The sequence below is a fragment of the Kogia breviceps genome, chromosome 12 (genome assembly GCF_026419965.1).
Source record: "Kogia breviceps isolate mKogBre1 chromosome 12, mKogBre1 haplotype 1, whole genome shotgun sequence".
NCBI lineage: Eukaryota > Metazoa > Chordata > Mammalia > Artiodactyla > Physeteridae > Kogia > Kogia breviceps.
The window spans coordinates 66585789-66605357 of record NC_081321.1 but is presented as its reverse complement, the minus strand read 5'-3'; the positions used below and the strand labels follow the sequence as shown (position 1 = coordinate 66605357).

Here is a 19569-nt window from a genome sequence, read left to right as displayed (position 1 = left end):
TATTTAAATATAAGTAGTTCTTTTAAGCTATTCTCAGGGTTCATCCTTGGGACCTGTCATTAGCTAAAAAGAAAACTTTGAAGAGTTGAAGCAGTATAGGTTAGTGAAGTAGATCCTTTTAACGTAATTGGAATATTTTTTGAGATTACCAAAATTTTCAAGATACACTGGATAAAACCCACAGGCAAATTTTTTTATGCTTTCTTTCAGATTTGGTATGTATTATTCAACAAAGTAGTTAAAACCTATTTTATCAAGTCATATTGTGAAATATTTAATTATTTAATCCTCCTCTTATTTCATCTTATGAAATGACTATTTTCTACCTTTTATTAATAAAAAGTAAAAGTAAATGCTAGCCAGACTGGTTAGTTTTGGCAATAGGTAAGTTTCTCTGTATTTAGATACAAGAAAAATTTGATCACAATAGCTAGTAAAATAATAGAGTTCTTTCTGATTTTGTATAATGCTTTAATTTAACTGTTTGAATGACCAAGCATCAGAGTTTAATACATGGATGTACACACATTTAACAAGGAAATATTTCTAGGTAAATAAATGATTTATGATCTGAGCTATGTATTACATTGCATTGTTAAAAAAATAAGTAATGAGAAATAACACATTGATTTATAATTTTGTTTTATACCTTATAAAATTGTATGAATTAATCTTGTCTTAAGAGGATGCTATCTTAATCTCATTAAGAATTCATTTCTAAGAATTTATTATATACTAGTAATAAAATTTTACTTTTAGTTATTGTGTTTTGATGAACTTCAGATCATATTGAAACACCTGGGTCCAGAAAAAATACATACTAAGCATACAATTATAGGAAATTTTTAGTAAATCACATTTAATTTATATCCATAAACTAGTTCTCTTACCTCCGAACAAACAGGCATAAATCAACAAGTATGCTGCATAAGAAAATGTTCACCTGGAGAGTGAGATATCAGTGTTGACTTCTAATTTCTGGTGGTGGCACTCCTTGAGGTCTTCTCTCTTGGATTTGGTAAGCACCATTTCTTCACTCTTCAGGCAAAGAAGTAAAAATCCGTAGTTTCCTCCTTGGGTAAATGATTCACAACTTGAATAAATTTTGGTTCTCCCTATTTCCTAGGGTTCTGCTTAAATGGACTTGAGGTTGGGATAGGGTCTAGGGCAATAATCGGGAATGGGAACCAGCCATCAGGGACCTAATAGCCTCAGTTATTTTCAACATTCTTTTAAATGCAGAGAATTGATGCTGCTTTTTTCTCAGCCTTGGGTTTTTAGTTGTTGAAGACAATAAGACAATAAGAACATTGCTACTCAGCTCACGTACACAGAATGAAGCATAAATTTTTAAAATTATACAGTGAAATGATTGTAAAAACCACAGAATACATCCTCAGATCCAGAGGGGCTGCAGACCCCAAATTCAGGTTCTATAATCAGTATGCTTTCCAACTTTTAGACAGGTGCCATCTAAATCCAAGGTAGCCTGTGAACTGGAGATTACATCAGTCTCCACAGAATGTCTATACTACTGTTCATAGAACAAATTTCACTGAGATGTATTTTAAAAAATCAAAATAGATTTGACCATTTCTAAATAATCTGCCATTTTATTTAGAAATTTCAGGAAAAATCATGATGAAAATTAAGATTATTATTATAAGCATTGTAGGTTAAAATTCAGAGCAACTTTTAGTACTTTAGTATCAATCAATTCTTTAAAACTTTATTAAAGAATAAACATACCAAAACTAGAAGAGAAGAAAAAGCACATATATAGAAATATAATTATCCCAATTAAATTATATCTTTATAGGGAATTCAACAATCTAGATGAAAACAGTATTTTCAGTATCCATATATTTTCTAAAAATAATTATCTAACAACATTGCTTTTTTTTTGCTTGTTTTTGGTCACCATTCTCTAATTTATCACTGAGGTAATCAAGTTAACATCTCTAGGGTCTTGGAATAGACTTCAACTATATGAAAACAAGTGAGTTTTAGAGATACACCAAAGTCCTCTATAATGTAGATATAATAGAGACAAGTATCAATATATTCAGCCTAGGAGATATTAGTAAGAATAAAAACACAGAGAATAGTTTGTGAATATATAAAGAAACCCAGAGAGTTCCCAAGGGATGCTCACTAATCTTGGAGTTTTCAACTTATACCACATTATCCTCTCAGGGTACCATTAGGCAGAATTGATTCAGACCTCACACGTGGAAAGAAGCAAATTCTAAAGTTGATGTGTGACTTTTCCTCTATATCTAAACCAATAACTAAAGATAAAAACCATTCAAGGCAAGGCATATATTTGTTAATGTAATAGTATTGCCCAAGAACACAGTATATTATTTCCACGTGTCATTTTCTCATTGATAATAACATCTGATTTATTCAGTGGTCAATCTTTTGGTAAATTCAACATCTGTAACAAATCTGAGAGCCTGATAGTAAATGGAAACAGTTCTGACCCACTGAAACACCTAGTATTCTAAGATTCATGCATCTTGTGTACTGGCTAGACCCTTGATTGAACATTAGATATAATGAATGCACATTTTTAATACTTGGGTGTCTTACTTCTCTCTCCACATCAAATTAGGAAGAGAACTGGAAGCTTCATTTGAGAATTTGTGCATCCATTCCACAAATATTTTTTTAAACTTCTCATGTGCTCAGAATTACACTGACAAACTAAACTGTTATTTAATAACTAACTAACAGTAAGAAAAGAAATAGAGAAGCAACCATACTAAAGCCAAGCATAAAACTTATGATTGTAAAAATGACTCTAAATTGTTAAAAGAAGAGCTTGATACTTTCTGTTTATGTAAGCAAGCAGGTAAATGTTTTTATTTTAATAAAAAATTTATTTTATTTTCATGTTAGTAGGATTATAACTTAAAATACATATTATTAAAAAGGTTATTCTTGATACTTAAAGAAACAATTTGTTATCTGAAATTCATTTATTGAAGCAATGTAATTCATAACAGCAGCAGGTGTATGGCAATAATAACAGGCAGTGTCTCACTGCTTCTTTAGAAACTTTTAGAATTTATTCTTATAAAAATAGTCACCTCTAAAGGCTGGTACATCAATTTAATAAGCTTGAGATTAATTTTTATTACATTATGTCTCAGAAAATAGACATTGTGAAACAAGGCACAGCCAGGTTCCTGGAGAAACCACAGCGGTTATTTTCAATTGGCTATTTCTATTAGATACAGGAATAGCACTGAGAAGCTTTGAAAATTTAATAGTTTCTGTCCTTCCTAGAGGACTAAATCAGTAGATTGAAATGAAATGTTATGCTGGATTTCAAAATAGAATATTGTGAATTATGTACACAAAATAGTATTAGTGGTCATTCAGAAAAACAATCAAGCATTGCACATGTTAAACCAGCCATGTAGACTGGCATGGGTTCATAAGTTCAGGGGCTTCATAAAATACTGCTGTGGACAAGTAAACATTTAAATCAAAATTGAAAATACATTCCTCAGGTCTATCATGTCGTGTATTTTTCAGTCTAAGTTACATATGCGTTATCACATTTTGTGATCATGTAAAAGCACAGGTTCCCAAAACAAACACAGTCACCTCCAATCAAGTTATTAACAACCCAGTGAAATTGAATTTGGCTAAACACCAAAATTGGCAGTCTCTTCTCTGATCTTCTATAGATGTTCTTTCTTCCCTGTATAACGCATCCATTGTTTTAACCTAGCAGCATACATCAGTACTAATCGTTAACACAAACAGCTATGCATGAACACCCATATATTTTGACATGTAAAACTGACAATTGTTTCTGAGCAAATGTTTCATATTTTACTTGCCACCCACTGATTTCTAGGCTTTTCCCAGAAATGGCAGTTTTAAATTAATAATCCTATATTGTTGTTATGTTTCTATAACAGCATTCTGTTAACTGTTCTTAGCACTCCATTATATGTAATTAGAGTTATAAGTGCAAATGAAATAAAAATAAAAATTCTACCAGATGTTTGATTCATCCCTTAGTAAAGCAACTGAATAAAATGAAAATCTGCCATCTGTTCTATGGATTAAAAATCCACATGTTTATAACATGGCCTTTTGTAGCCTTTTGATAGCTATGATTTCCAGAGGAAATATATTAAGATAATTTTTTATTATACTTCTCAAAATATTATGGATTCTCTGCAGTTTTATGAATTTATGATTCTTGATTTATATCAGTTTTTCTTTCCATTCCTTACTTTGTATTATAAATCATATAGGTGTTTTAAATCATGAAAATAGCTTTTAGCTTATTTTCTTGAATGCTAAAAAGAAATTAAAGAAAAATCTGTTTTTCTAGGCACTGTCAATGAAATCTCAAAAGAATGAGTTTTTAGATCTAGTACAACTGGGGAAAATAGAGCTTTTTTTAGTAGTGATATTGTATAAAATAACCAGATGGCATCTCCTAGTCCCTGTAGAAGATTTCTGTTCTCTTGGTAAACAAAACATTCAAAAGAACAACAACAAAAAATTACACTATACCAAAAAGGAGGTGTTTCCAAGTACTAACTGCTTATTTTTGTATTGTACTTCTCTCCCTTGTTAGTCTCTTGCTTCCATTTTTATTGATTTCAAAAAATATTTATTGCCTATGTAAACTGTAAGGTTTATAGACAAGGAAAGGTCTAGAATCAACCATTAAAATTCTATTCTTGAAATCTCTCTCCAAGGACATTAAGTCCAGGGTGAATGTCAATTATCTTTCTAAAGCTCATAGTACAATAATGGTACTTCTGATTCAAAGCTGAGCTTTGCTACAGGAGGCAGAGCCCAAAAGGCAAAATTAAATGTGCAATGTCTAAACTGAGCTCGCTGATCATTCTTCTTTTCCTCTGAGAATCTCAAGCTGTGGTTTACAAACAGCTTTCTTGTGGGGTGTGCTGTGAAATAGCAAATGGAATTTAACTTATCTATTTCCTCGGGGCTTTGTTTACTTTCCTAAATGGAGAGCATCAGGATATAAAGAAAGAATTCTGGAAAACTATACCATCTAGAACTGCTTCCCAACCACTCTTCTGAAGAAAAATACTGTTATGGTCAAATATATTGTAGAAGTAACTGATTAAACAGAAATAAGTGTTTTTGTTTATCTGCTTGTTTGAGATGGCTCAGGACTTCTCCTATTCTAATGTGTCTGGTGAATCTCTCAAAAGGAAACATGGATTAAAGTAGTATAAACAGTTATTTCACCCTAGCATATGTATTCTGTTGATTTTTTATCAAGATTTTTATTCAAACGAATATGCTTTGGGGAAAGTTGACCAGGAGGAAGGTAATGTTAATCATCAGTTTTAAGGGATCAGTTATAAAAATTTCAACGATATCATTAATGATGTAATTTTTTGTTTGAAGTGTGATGTAATGTTTTGTTTGCTCATCCATTAATGGATGAGCAAATTTGGAATATTTTTTTATTCCAACTTCTATTGGAATAAAAGTTTTCTCCGCTATCTGAAAGTTGAGCGTTCCTGTGAAAACTTTGGGAAGCAGAAATGGAGTAAAGTGAAGAAGCAATTACCTGATGGCACATCTTGCTAAGGACACACAAAAATAAATTGAGATAAAGCACAGATGCTCACAGACAGTTTAAAGCTTTCGTGGCCTGATGCTAAGATGCTGAGTGTAGTTCCTGGGAAAAGAGCTTGGAGGTGCCCTCTCGCTGCTGGGGGGTGAGCACTGCCTCTGTAAACGGCTCCCTGCAAAACAAAATACTGAGTACTATTGTCCCATTTTTCCTAAAAGGAAAAATCCTCTTAAGATTTCTTTCAGTTAGCAAAAATAGGTACTAATGAGGGTCTTTTGTAAAAGTGAAGTGATATAAAGCAAACTTTAGAAAAGAGGGGGATACCTGTATCTTGTATTCCATTGTAGGTGTGATGTATGTCATCATGTGTTTTCTCAAAGAGAAACTTGTATACATTAGAAAATACCTGAGTAATTGACTGAATTTTCGCTTTTTATATAAGATGTGTTGATGCAAACTGACGTGGCACAATTGTTTAAGAGATTTTTTAAAAATTTCCTGCTGAATCGTACAGCATGTTGAAATATGAAGACATCAATGGGACTATCTTAACAAATTTACCTCCCTCATTTTAAGGAAATTCCAGCTCAAGTAGGTAAAATAATATGTTCGAGTATTTTTTGAAAGCAAAAAATTAAGAGAAAACCATAGTAACCAAACAGAATATCTATGGCATAAATGAGACAAGTTTATTTCTCTTACAAATCCAGGGAACCCAGAGGTTTCCATCCCAGGCTCCTATCTTGCTACTATGCTATAAAGGACTTCCATTCCCAAGGCCACCTCAAGGTCCCTGATAGCTGTTGGAGTCTCAGCATATAGGTACTCATTTTAACCAGCAAGAAGAGAGGGATTCAAAGGACCCTCTTTAAAAGCATTTTCAGGAAGTTGCACACCCTATTTTCCTTATAGCTGTTAGTTAATATTTAGACATATGATCAAACCTAAAGGCAGGGAAGCTCTGTGCCCAGCTAAAAATTGAGAAGAAAGTGAGAATAGTGATTAGGAGATAATTAGAAGTCTCTGAACTCAGGTAGCTAGTGAAGGAAGAACTTGTGAGTTAATTCAGCTCTTTAGAATTTCTGTCTTTTCTTTCTTTCTCACATTTCTACTTATTATGTGAATATACCCAAGGTTCTTTATTGTTACATTCTTCAAAGTGTACTTCAAGTCTTCCCTACCTCACAAAGTTTTTTCTTACAACCACATCTCAAAATAATGATTGAATTCTCTAATTTTGATGTTCAGTCTATACCACAAAGTCTGGGCTGTATTGTATTGTGGACACTTTGGTTTCTATGCAGCCTTTTTCCAACTGCATTGCAAGTTTCAAGAAGCCAGGGAGTATAACTTTATTACAGTTTGTGGCTGGCCCTATGATTTGATTTACTGGATCCAGTGACCTTTGAGTCCTCATCCTAATTTACTGGGTGTAACCTAGTCCTACCCCTTGGCTTCTGTGGCATCTCTCACCAATTCTTCTTAGTTTTAGAATACTGTGTACCCACAATCCACAGGAAAAGAGATATTGAACTCTGGTCCCTCTCAGTGTTCATTTGTAGGATATTTTAGTACTGTCGAGGTTTGCAGACTATTGGCCTACAGATCTAGTTTGTAGACATATTTTGTTTGGCTCATATAAGGTCATTAAAAGAATGATTCGGTTGCCAACATTTAAAAATCGGAGATGTCACATTAAAAAAAGAAAATTACATTTCTGGCTGCTCTTAAAAATTTGAAAGGTCTGGCATCATCAGGTCAACATTCCCACATGCTTAGTAGCTGTCATCCCTTGTGGAAGAGACTATGCTTTGTGTTCACTAAATTTCATTTCTTTCCCTGTGCACACAACTAAATTACATTTCCCAATAAATTATGTGGCTGTTTTATTGAGTTCAATCAATCAAATGTAGATTTATAAGTTCAAGGAATGGCTGTTGAAAAAATTACCCATATGATGCTCAGTGCTCACTTTCTCACCCTGTATGTCAGACTGATGCATTTTAACTTCCATAGTTCCTAATATCAAAAATAGATGCATGAAATTTTATGTTTCTTTGTATGAACTCTCTCAAAATAGGCCCAATAACTATACAATATAGCCATCTTTAAATTTCATGAGAATTTTTACAGAATCCCAGTTAATGTTAATGTCATCAAAATATAAAATATATTTAAGTGATTTTCCTAAAATAATTCCTTTGCCTGAAAACATCAAGTATTTCCACATTTCTGTCCTTCTCTGTACTTTTTGAATCTATATGACCTAACTGGAAATTAAAATGTGAAAGATACAGTTGAAGTCACCTGGCTTCTTCTACAATCTTATTCACATCATTCTCTTTCCAGAAATAACTATTAGCCTAAATTTGGAATTTATCATTCCCATGCACATTTTAAAATTATTATTATATAAGTAACAAGTTATATATGATTGATTATATATTATTATTGAGTTATATATTATTATGTAAGCAAGTATCAATAAGTTATATATTATGATTTGCCTGCTGTAAAAACATATACATGTACAATACAGAATACAATTTTCTTTTTCTTATTCAATGTTATCTTTTGTTTTAGAAAAAGAAAGTGCATTTTTGTTAAACATTCTACTTATTTCTTCCCTTTAAGCATTTAAACAGTTAATTAATTTGTGGAACAGCTAATCCATTCACATGGATTCCAAAGTCAGTAAACCTAAAACACTATGGAGTTGAAAATCTCCCTCCCACCTCTGTACTTACAGCCACTCAGTTTCTACCCACCTCAGTCCTCCAAAATAGGTACCCATGGTTACTAGTTTTTTCTGTATCTTTGCAGACAAGTTTTATAGGCATAAATAAATGTTAGCATGCTACGCATTATTTTGTACATTGCTTTTTCACTTAATAACATATTGATTATCTTTTCATATCAGTGCATAAAGAGCACTTTTATCCTTCCTTTGTGTAGCATCATGTTTTATTTCATGAAAGAACCTCTGCTTATTTAACTACTATTCTATTGATGTACATTTTGATTGTCTCTACTTTTTAGCAATTACAAATAATGCCACAATATATAACACACATACATAATTTTGCACGTATGAGTTATATCAGTTATTTATTATAGCATAATAAATTAGCAGCTTAAATTGATAAATATTTATTATCTCACATTTTCTGTGGGCCCAGAACGCAAGCAGAGTTTATCTAGATTCTTCTTCCTCAGTAAGTCTCACAAGGCTGTAATTGGGATTTGCCAGGTCTGTGTCTTCATCTGAAGGCTTGACTGGGGAAGGACCTGCTTTCAAGCTCACTCACTTGGCTGTTGTCAAGATTCAGTTCCTTGGAGATTTTTAGACTGAGGGCCTCAGTTCCTCATGGACTGTTGGCTGGAGCGCTTCCTTATATCCTTGCCAGATGGACCTCTCCATAGGGCAGCAAACAATATGGCAGCTTGCTTCCTCCAGAACAAGGGCTCTATGAGAGAGAGAGTACAATGTAAATAAAGAGCCACAAAGAATAAGAAATAAATTAATAGATGCACATGTGTGTTTGTATATGTGGAGGAAGAGGCCGCCAGGGGAGAGGAAAGTAGAAGAAAGCAGTGGAGCCACAGATGGGCATGAGAAGAGAGCACTCAAATAGCCAATAGATGTTTGCTGGAAAGCACTTCAAGACAATAACGACCAGAACTGACACTGGGGAGAGTTTTGGCATGCTTCAAATGTAGATAAACACAAGAGCTTGCAATAAGGAAGCCTGAAGGAGTGGGGACAATCTAGCTCTCAGAAGGCTTGAAATTGACCTGCCAAGGCCAACTTCCAGGGCAGGGCCCAGGGAGTAACTGCTGGGAGCGGAACTCAAATTTAGCGTAACATAGATAACAGAGAGGAAGGAAAAGATAATAGTTGTGGAGAGAGTAGAGCCGGGAATGTCAGGAAGCAAGTTACTACTGGAAACAACAGAAGGGGGAGTTCTGTGAAATAAAAGAACCAATCAGAATCAAAGCTTCCTTTAAAAATTCAGGAAAACTAATTTCACACAAAAATGAGTAAGAGAAAAATAATGTGTGAATCCCATAAGTAGAAAGCAAAAAAGGAATAGAAGAATATCTACACAATTAAAAGACTCCAGAAAAGAAATACAATAGACAGACAAATAAATATTAAAACCATGCCTAATATTTCAAAGTGAGCTAAAAGATATCAAGAAAAATACATAAGAAATAAACTAATAAAAATACAACATAAAATCAGAATTAGAAAAACTCAGCAATGACCTGACAGAACTCAAAAAAGATCAGATTTGACTTCTTAAATGCTCTTATAAATATTTTGTACCTTTAACTTGGAACACATGTGCTAGAGTTTCACTGAGGCATATGCCTAGTTGTGGGACTGCTGCATCAAGGTGTGTGAACATCTTCAAATTTGCTAAATATTGCCAAATTGCTATCTGTGATAAAATGGTTGTGCTAGTTTACATTCACACCAATATCTTAGGAGAATCAACAGTTCTGTATATATTACCCAACTTTGTACTGTCAGCCTGTTTCAATTTTTCCAATCTATTGGGCATGAAATGGTATCAAAATATTATTTAAAATTTTATCTCTGTGCTTACTAATGAGGTTTAGCATTTTTAATGTAATTTTTATCAAACTTTCTCTGAATTACCTGCTCACATGCTTTTATCTATTTTCTTCCAGGTTGGTTTTGGTTTTCTTATTGATTCATAATAATTCTTCTATTTATTTTAAAAAACAGTTCTCTGTTACATGGATTTTAAGTATTTTTTTAAGTTTAAGATACATCTTTTTAAGATGTCTTTTTAGTTTACAATGTCTCTTTTCAAACCAAACCTTGTAATTTTAATATAGTATATATTTTAGTAAGTTTTCATACATACATAGTTAGTGGTATGACGTTTTTGTGCTTTTTTTCTCTCCTACACCAGTAACAAAAATAAATGTCCTATACATTCTTGAACACTTTATGAAGTTTTGCTTTTACATTAGAGTCTTTAACCCATGTGGAATGGATTTTGGGTGTAATGTGAGGTATGGTTCTAATTATTTATTATTTATTTATTTATTTGTTTGTTTGTTTGTTTATTTATTTATTTATTTTTGCGGTACATGGGCCTCTCACTGCTGTGGCCCCTCCCATTGCGGAGCACAGGCTCCGGACGCACAGGCCCAGCGGCCATGGCTCACGGGCCCAGCCACTCCGCAGCATGTGGGACCCTCCCAGACCAGGGCACGAACCCGTGTCCCCTGCATCAGCAGGCAGACTCTCAACCACTGTGCCATCAGGGAAGTTCATTTTTTTTTTATATCAATAACCACATTAAAACCAATTTTCACTAATACAAACAATGCTGCGTCTGGCATGCCTGTGCTCATGAGCACGTGCTTCTTTATGGTAGCGCCTAGAAGTGGAGGGACTGGGATGAGGAGCACACACATTTTCTTATTCAATAGCTGTTGAGAGATTATTCTCCTAATGGAAATTTTGAATTGACACTCATCAGTGAAGTTTGAATTCTACTTCCCTATGAGTGTCATCAGGTATTAATTTGAGCCAATCTGATGAATTTTCAGTGTTGTATCAGTAGTCATTTTACAAAGATTTCTTTCTTTCAATTTGTGTTCCTGAAATATATAATCACTTGTGCAAAGTGGACTATTTTCTGAATTTGCATAATTTGTGAATCCCAGAGTATTTCTTTCAGAGTGGGCAGCAAATATCCCCGAAGAAGGTATTCAGTAACGATTCCTTCCCTGCATTGTTACCTTGTATATAAGACACTATCTTAGATGATCAAGGAAAAGGAATTTATAATTATTTATTTGAATCTTCTCATCCCCATGCTTTAAATATTCATACTACTACTACTAACTTATATCTGCATGAGCACTTGACAATTTTAAAGAGTTCTAGCATGCATTTGGACAAGAATTTAAAACTCAGTTTCTCATAACTAAACATTAATAAAAGTGATAAAATGTTCTTTTTTGTGCTAATGAGTCACTCCCAGTTTTTTAGCTCCCTATGATTTTGTTTCATCAAAAGTGTTTGCATATTTATATCAACTTTCTGTTTACCCTTAGATTATTCATGCCTAAGTGGTGTGTCAGCTGCAGAAATAGGTTTAATGAGTTTCATGGGGATACCTCATTCCAAGAAGAAAAACTAGAAAAGAAATAAGACACAAATGCCTGCATACTAATATGGCCCCTTGTTAGAACCAATCTCAAGAGTACAAGATGATAGATAGTCCCTACACAATATACATCTCCTTTAGAGAGGCCTTTACTTCGAATTTGGCTTTCTTTGTGTAATCTCCTACAGACACCACATTAATTCTACATATATAAACAACAAATACCCAAAGGTAGAGGTTACCGTTACTCTATCCTGAATATTGTATTCCTCTGCACCTGCTCAGGTTTTATTTTATAGACTATTGCTTTGTTCTGCCGCTTTTTTTCCTTCTTTCTTTTTTAGGAACGATTGTTGTTTATGATAGAAACCGTTACCATTAAAATAAACACTTAACTTATTAGCATTCTACACAGACATCCTATTTCTTTGAAAGAGAGGCTTAATTTACTTTGGTGAAGATAATGCATTATAAAGCACCTTTTTTACATATTTAATATATGCTATGTAGTGCTATTCTATTGGGACAGCAAGCAAAGTTAATTTAAAAGAGTGAAATTTAAAGTTGATCTATGAAGCGCATAAAAAATGGAGAACTAAGGCAATTACTCATGTTTTTCAGATTAAAAATTCATATATATATATAAATAAAAAGAGAAAGAATTTGGATCTGTATAATTTAGATGCATTATTTTATGTATAGTTCCTCTGTGTGTGTGTGCATGCATGCATGCACGTATGTGCATACACAGCACAATACATGGAATTATAATCTTGAAATTCTAATGCTCATGAAAAATTTGATCTTAAATTTTATAGTAAACATTAAACAAAAGATTTGCAAGGAACCCTCCATTTTTTAAGCCAGGTGAAGTTTTTAAAGCAATATTAACCAGCGGTATTTAGAAGGAATCCATTAACTTGTCTGAAACACAGGGGGAAATATTGTTTGATTTAATTTTGATCACTTTGAACTATATTCAGCACTTTAAGATGGATATCTCTAAATTTCCCAATTTCCTTGGATTTCAAAGAGAATAAATTTCACTCATTACAGCGGAAAAATCTTGATTCCTCCACACATAAAAAAATACTCTGATGTGGTGCTTAGGTGACAGTGAAGAAGGAGATAGGCAAGAGAGACAAATAGGAATAAACATTAATAACTAATTTATGCAAAACACTTTACACATATATTTCTATTATTATAGTGGTTGGTGCTATCTCTTGTAATCCACTCACTTATTTCATTAAAAATAAAAAAGAATTCTTCTTTTTTGGCAAATGACCTGAGAAAAGTTAGCAATTGCTCAGTTTGCATGGTTGGTATCAGAGTTGGGATCAGAATCGAGGTTTGAACTTTATAGTCTGTATGACTACAAAGTCAGTATCCTATCCTATCTAACACACCATGCAACAAGGAGAAGTACACAGTAAATTTTGACTAAGGGTGATAAGATGTGCAAATGTGTCCAGTAAGAGCATAAGTGTACTCTTAATGCTCTTCTGTGTTGCCCAGAAGGAATGAATATGTGCCAGCACCATTTACCTAAGGAACACAATTGTTTCGAGAAAGTTCAGATATTAGATACTACTACTAACAGCCTCTATAGTGATACAGAATTTACAAAAATATTTTATATGATTTAGATACCATTTATTGAGGGCTCACTTTCTGCCAGTCGTAGTCCTGTTATCACATTTCATTTGTTCAATAAGCCAGTGAGTGAAGTATTATTAACTAATCTTTGTAGAAGATACTGAGGTTCAAAGACTGATCAATATCATAGAACCCTTCAGGGATTTATCAGAATTTAATCTAAAGACTCCAAACTTCTCATCCTCTAAACTTATACTCTTTCCACTGCTCCAAACTCACCACTCAATACATCAAATAGAGAAGGCACTCGAGCCCAACAATAATTCCAAGTTAGAGAAATGGAATAATTATTATGATTGTTCATACTTTCAAAATTCCTTCTTTATACAGAGTAGTCCAACATTTTGGATTCCAAAACATCCAAATCATTATCTCAGTCCTTTATATGACATTGCCCCAAGAAATTAAGTAAACAAAACAAACAAAAAAACCCAAACAAAAACCAACCTCACCATCAAAATTTTTTCAGTTAGATGAAGAAATAATAAAGGACACTTCTTCAAACTTTCTTGAATGTGATAATAAATGCTACAGTGTTTTCAAACATCATTTAGGAAGGCCATCTACTGTAACAGTTAAACACTCTAGCTGTAAAGTTCTGACTTCCAGAATCCAAATTCTAGTTCTAGAACTTATTTTCTTAGGCAATGACATAGCAAATCTAATTTTCTGCATGTATGTAATGGGAATGATAATACATCTGTGAATCATTTATGATGCTTGATTATAAGTTTTAAAAAACTACCTCCCCCAAATCTAACTAACCAAAATGAATGCATTTAGCTCATGTAAATTGAGATTTCAAAAGTTTCAAGAATGCTTTGATCGCAGCTCTGGCTGCATTTTTCTAAGGTTGTGTGCCAATGTTGGCTTACTTTGGGCTAGCCAAATGTCTACAGCCGTTGTGAGCCTCCCATCTCACTCTGTTCCCTCCAGAATTAAGAGAGCCCTGCTCTTCCCACAAGTGTCAAATACAAGGCCTTCAAACTTCATCTGGATTTAATCATCTAGAGGCTTATGCCTACCCTTTAAAATCATTTCTATAGCAGGAAAAATGACAAAGAGTGCTCTTACTGGTGTAGGCCAATGTATAGATTGGGGCTGGGTTCAGTCTTAAACAGACCACATAGCAGCTTCACAGCAGGGAAAGAGAGAGAGAGATGGCAGCTGAGAATGTCAAAATCAATGTCCCCTGCAGCCTGCCTTATAGGGTGGTTGTAGGGTGAAAGAAATCATCCATGTAATGCATCCAGCAGAGCTTCTGATACACAGTAAAGGATACATAAATATAGATAATATTATCCTTCTAATGTTTTTACTTTATTTTTATTTTATTTTATAATTTTATTAGTAGGCAATAGAAAATATTGGAGGAAAGATTATATACAGGATCTTAAAAATAATTTTTGTTCTAGAATATAATTCTATTTAACTAAATTAGACTGTTGTTACTTTATGTGCTGAATTTGGGCTTAAAAGAGAACCAAATCATATATCTTGATTTAAACAATTCTTTGCTCTCATCCTCCTTCATTCCTTTTCCATGAAAAATATTTATTAATCTTTCAGCGACAGTTAATTTGGCAATAAAGACTACACTAGAGTAATTTCATTAACTAGCCTGTTAGTTCTCAAACTGCATGTATTAGCGGCACACCTTCAAATGCACCAATTTTGGCTGAATACTTAAAGGGATTAAAAGAAAATGGGTGATTTCTTTAAAGTGCACTTTAGAAAATTGAAGGAAAGAAAACCCCTCATTTCACAGTTATTCAGCTATCCTCTTCAGAGCTGAGCCACAGTGTTGTTTTATTTTCTACTCTGACCACACTCGTGAACTTGCAATGCAAAATTTTCACATGTTCTGATAAAAATGTCATTTCTCTTTTCTTCAACTTCCCTTTCCTTTTACCTCTTTTTTTTTTTAATCGTAAGAGATCACCAAACCCAGTTTTCCATAACGATAATAATAGCTAAAATTTATTGAGTGCCCATTATCTCCCAGAGACTGTTTTAAGTTTTTTTTATATGCATTAATTCCTTTAATCCTCAAAATGGTGACATTTCTTATGAAGGGTTGTTATGGTCCTTTATGCAGTAGCACACATTACTATTGCAAACTCTTGAGTATGTCTATCTTTTATTGTAATATATGCTTTAAGGAGTTATTTTTGTAGTTTGAATAAATTACTATAAGCAAGAATGCTTATATAGTCATCCCTTAACACACACACACACACACACACACACACACACACACACACACACACATCCGTGCTATGTGATAAGTCTCGAGCTCTTGAACTAGCATGAATCTCCAGGCACAGGACCCCCACAGTTCTTGAGTTTACAGCTTTGGATTCATGCACACTCAAAGACTGCCTACCTGTCTCTGAATCATAGATTCAAGTTCCTGTAAGACAGAATCTGATTGGCCTATATAGGGTGAAGTGTCCATAAATGATTCACTCAGCTATATCTGTGAGGAAGAATTTTATAGGTTGAAAGGAGAAGGAGAAGGAGAAGAAAGGGGAGGAGAAGAGTAGGAGGAGTAGGAGGAGGAGAAAATATGTCATAGACTCATCAGTTTCTGCTATTGATAATAATGTCCCTGATAAAAGGAAGCAATTTTACATCAGTGCTTAGTGAGATTAGAGGAAATTGGGACATACAGAGATCAGCAGAGGCTGGACAAAGGAAAAGGAAAGATACCGTACAAGGAGAGTTCCTTAGCTTTATGTCTAAGGGTCTGAGCAAGTGCTTTAGTAATGAGCATGAGAAATGTATGAATTATTTATAGTTATTTAATTGTGTTTAACTGCACAGCACACTTGGTTTTCTCTGCAGTGTGAGTTGAATCATTCTCATTCAATTTCTCATAATTTGAATCAAAGAAACCTTCCTAGTAGTATTATAAAGTTATATTGGAATAGAGACTTCCATCAGAAATTATAGTTAAGATTCTTATACTTAGGGCAGATCACATAGCAAAATTTGTAGAATACTGCAGTAATAACACATTCCTGTCTGCAAGTATTCTGCCATTATACCTACTATTACTTAAAATGTTATTTCTACAAGAAAAGAAGTGAAGGAAGAATATAAAGACAAAACAAAAACAGAAGTGCAATAATCAGTTCCCTGGACATGATGCCTCTAGAAGTCTCTTCACATCATTTCATAGAGAGTAATTTATGATATAACTGAGTTCTGTTCAGAAGCTTTCTATGAGCCCCTCTCTTCTTGTCTTGTTTGACCTTTCTCCCCACTGTACTGAAGAACACCATAGTTTTCTTTGTTAACATGAAGAACCACAGGTTTTCTTCCAAGAAGCTTACTAGTCAATATCCATAACGTCTGTACCCTGAGAATATTAACATGTAGAGGAAAAGAAAGAATAAGACCCTGATTATCAATTTAAACTTAATCTCAAATCAAGAATCTGAATTTTACCTCATATCCAAGTTCTTTTAAGTAAGAAAACATTTGGTATTATTAGTCTTTTAATTTTAACAATTCCAGTTTTTGTGCAGTGATACCTCATTACAGTTTTAATTTGCATTTCCCTAATGACTAATGACACTGTACTAGTTTTCATGGTTTTTGGCCATCTGAATCTCTCTTTTTTTGCCTTTACCTTTTCCCCATTTATAAAATTGAGATCTATGTTTATCTTATTGATTGATTTTCTTAATCTTGTTGATTGATTTCTGTTGAACAAGATGTATATTATTCTGAAGACAAGTTCTCTGATGGATGTATGTGAGGCAGTTATCTTGTTCCAGCCAGTGGCTTATCTTTCCACTCTCATAATAGTGTCCTTTGTGGAATAGGTATTCTTAATTTCATAAAAACCAATTTATCATTTTTTTCTTTCAACATTCACTTTTTGTGAACTGTTTCAGGGACCTTTGCATACCTCAAACACTTGAAGACCTTCTATATTTTATTTTGGAAGTTTTATTATGTTACCTTTTATATTTATATCTATGGTACATCTCAAATTAAATTTTTAGAGATCAAGGTTTATCCATATTTTTTATGAATATTCAACTGACCCAGCACCATTTATTGAAAAGACTGTTTTTGTACAACAAGCTTTAGTGATGTTCTTATCACAAAACTGATGAACACATGTGTGAATCTATCTCTGAACTCTCTGTTGTGTTTCCTTAATCTATATATCTATTTTTGCACCAATATCACATATTCACAATTACTATAGATTTATGTCTTGATGTCTAGGAATATAAGTAATCCAGCTTTATTCTTCTTTAAGATTTCCTTGGCTCATAAAATTCTTTACATTTCCTTATAAAGTTTTAGAATTAACTTTTTAATTTTTAGAAGCTTCTGGGGTTATTGGAATTCTGTTGAATTTGTAGATTAATTTGGGTGAGATTTAAAATTTTTAGTGTTTTGGGTTTCTATTGCTGCATAACAAATTACCACAAATTTAGGGAATTAAACTGATACTCATTAATTATCTCATTTTCCATAGTCCAATGTCTAGGCATCATTTATCTAGGTTCCCTACCCAGGGCTAGGGCTCACAAGGCTGCAGTCAAACTGTTGGCAGGGTCTGAGGTCTGATCTGAAACTCACGGTCCTCTTTTAAATATTCATTTCTTTTTCTTTTCTATTTTTTTCTGTGCAGAGCACATTATTTGACTAATTGTTGTGACAATTATGGTAGCATCACAGTTCGGCTAAGTCCTGCTCCAGATGTAAAATAAATTGGAGGGTAGGGGTTGGGATGGGTAGCAAGAGAGGAGAAATAAAGAGACAACTAAATAATCCAAGAAGAGAGGGGGGCAAAAGAGGAAAGGAATTTACAGCAAGAAGAAACATATAAGCCCTAGAGAAAGCAGCCCATCAAGAGTGCCCTAAATTAAACACTTCAAGCAGGTAAAAGCTGGTTGAGATTTTTCAAATATGCATTTGAAGTCAGGCCTGGAGGGTGGAGTAGTTAAATAACCAGCATAAAACGGAGAAGCCAGATACCTTCTAAGATAGGAGGGGCCAGAAAGCCACTCCGTCGAGGGATGGAGAAGTTGGGTGGAGGGATAACCAGGTTCCTGCTGGCCCTCCCTCACCCCCTGGTCTTGTTGTTGGATGAGTTTAGGAGTGAGCAAGCAGGTGGGAAATGTATTACAATGTGGTTTTGACCAAAAGTTTCATCAACATTGGCTTTCCCCTTTGGGCTAGTCCTGGTCCAAGGTGAGGTACCCATAATCCAGCTGGCTCTTCAGCCTCACAGTTTGTGCATGTGAGAAACTGGCCCCAGGTCTATGTCAATATTCTGGATCAACTCAAAGATAAATTTCACCTGGGTCTCAAAGGCTTGGACTGAGATATTATTGTTGATTCCTTGGATGCTCCTGAAGCCCTAAGGCTGGAGGTGGACCGGGTTGAGTCAATAGATGCTGGTGGTGAGGCTCATATAGTGTCAGCTGTCTGTGTTACAATAGGAACTACAGTAGTAGTTGGGGGCCAAAACTGACTTCCAGGTATATGAACTACATAATCTGGTGGAGCAGTTGGTAGCCCAAGGCTTCTTCATCAACGAGGCTGATGGGCAGGGGTCAAAGGCACTCAACACGTGGAACCAGACACAGTCATCAGCCACAGTGTTCTTAATGAGCTCTGGGGTCTCCTGGACTGTCTGTGTAGGGTGAATCTGGGAGTTCATTGTGGCCTGAATCACTGGGGGGGAATAACATTTACTTGACCCCTGCATTAAACATGGTAAATTCTGTGAAGGACCTTACCAGCTCATTGGTTATGTGATTTCTCTCCATTAACCTAAGGCCCAAGTCTCCCTCTACTTTAGATGTGCCTCAGGGGCCCTCAGAGGTCAGGAATCAGACCTTGACCATACAGAAATCTGGCAGCATAGAAATCGGGCAGCTTGCTTCTTCAAGACCAGGAGGAAAGAGTCTCTGACTTCTTCCTTCTTTGCTGTCTAAACCCTTTTTAAATGGCTCATGTGATTAGCCAGGCCCACTCAGGATAATTGTCCTTTTTCTTAATAATTAGGGACCTTAATTATATCTGTAAAATCCCATCATCTTTGCCATATTCTATATGTTAGCAGGAAGTTAAAAGGCCTGCCCACAGTCAGGAGGGGGAGATTACGCAATGGTGTGAACCATTAGGGCTCTTTTT

At 34.4% G+C, this 19569-nt stretch overlaps 1 protein-coding gene across 1 annotated transcript in view; it reads left to right on the top strand.

The window, feature by feature from the left end:
* LIN7A (lin-7 homolog A, crumbs cell polarity complex component) overlaps positions 1-19569 on the top strand; it is a 378966-nt gene that overhangs the window by 22903 nt on the left and 336494 nt on the right. The window contains exon 5 of the mRNA XM_067009824.1: positions 882-1018. The gene's annotated coding sequence lies outside the window, so the exon portion shown is untranslated. The remainder of the gene's footprint in view (positions 1-881; positions 1019-19569) is intronic.